Consider the following 1,250-nt stretch of genomic DNA (forward strand, 5'->3'; position numbering starts at 1 on the left):
TCAAAGCAAGCTGTAAAAAGTATTGGTGAGATGGTATCACCCCGTCTAATACCTTTTTTAATTGGTATATTATCGGTGTGGGGCTTGATGGTTGATATCCCATCTTCGTATATATCTTCCAATATTTTACAATATATCTCCTCTACTCCCTGTCTTCGAATAGCTTTAGTACTGCTGGTATCTTTACAGAGTCAAATGCCTTTTTGGAATCGATGAATGCCATACTCAGGAGTTTCCAATATTCGTTTATTTTTTCTCTTAGGCTGTTAGAATCCAGACTTTTGACTTTTGTGAATAGTTTGTAAGTAACTGAAAGGAGGCTTATGGGCCGGTAGGTTTTTAGATCCTATCTGTCCCCTTTTTATATATCAAAATAATTGCATTTTTCCAGGCTTTCGGAGTTTTTCCGTTGAGAAGGCATTTGTTAAAAAGGTTGGCTAGTTTCACTGTTGCAATTTCTCCTACATCTAATTATATGGTCTATACTATTTCCGTTTCCACCTGTTGTTTCCCTCTCTTCATGCCTTTTAGCATTCTTTTTATTTCTTCTGTTGTGATGTTAGGTACTTCTTTAGTTACCGCGTTCGCTTCTATCCGTGGCTGTTCATTCGATATCCCTGTAAAAGTCTTCCACTACTCTTATGATTTCATTCTTATTATATCTCACTTCTCCATCTGGTTTCTTTGTTGCATACATTTGACATCTCCTTATTCCGAGTCTCCTTTTAGCTGTTTTCATGCTGGCACCTGAGATCACTGTTTCATTTATTTGAGTGTTGAATTTAAGTACATCTCTTCTTTTTCATATAGTCTTTGTTAGTTCAGCTAATTCTATTCTGTCCCTGTTTGACGATACTTTCATGACCCTATGGTTTAGCATAAGCTGTTTAGTTTCTACCGAGCGCTTGCTGGAGCTTTGCTTTACGTTCTTATCGCCTACTTCAGTGCAGCTTCCTTTATTATGTCACTGAACTGGTTGTTAATTTGGTCAGTGTTGAGATCTTGGTCGCTGAAAAGTGAATATCTGTTTTGGAAGTTAATCTTAAATTCGGTCGCTCTGGTCTTCAAGTTAACTAAATTTGGCTGCAGTTTACGTATGAGCTTGTTCCTTCCCCTTCTAAGGTGTAATTTGATTTGGCCTCTGACCATTCTATGCTTGTTGCCAACATTTACTTTATTACTAACTTCCACATTTTTTTACTGTATCGCGCCTGTTCGAAATTATGAAGTCAGTTTCGTTTTTGATGTCA

This window comes from Penaeus chinensis, chromosome 39 (assembly GCF_019202785.1).
Source record: "Penaeus chinensis breed Huanghai No. 1 chromosome 39, ASM1920278v2, whole genome shotgun sequence".
NCBI classification, from domain to species: domain Eukaryota; kingdom Metazoa; phylum Arthropoda; class Malacostraca; order Decapoda; family Penaeidae; genus Penaeus; species Penaeus chinensis.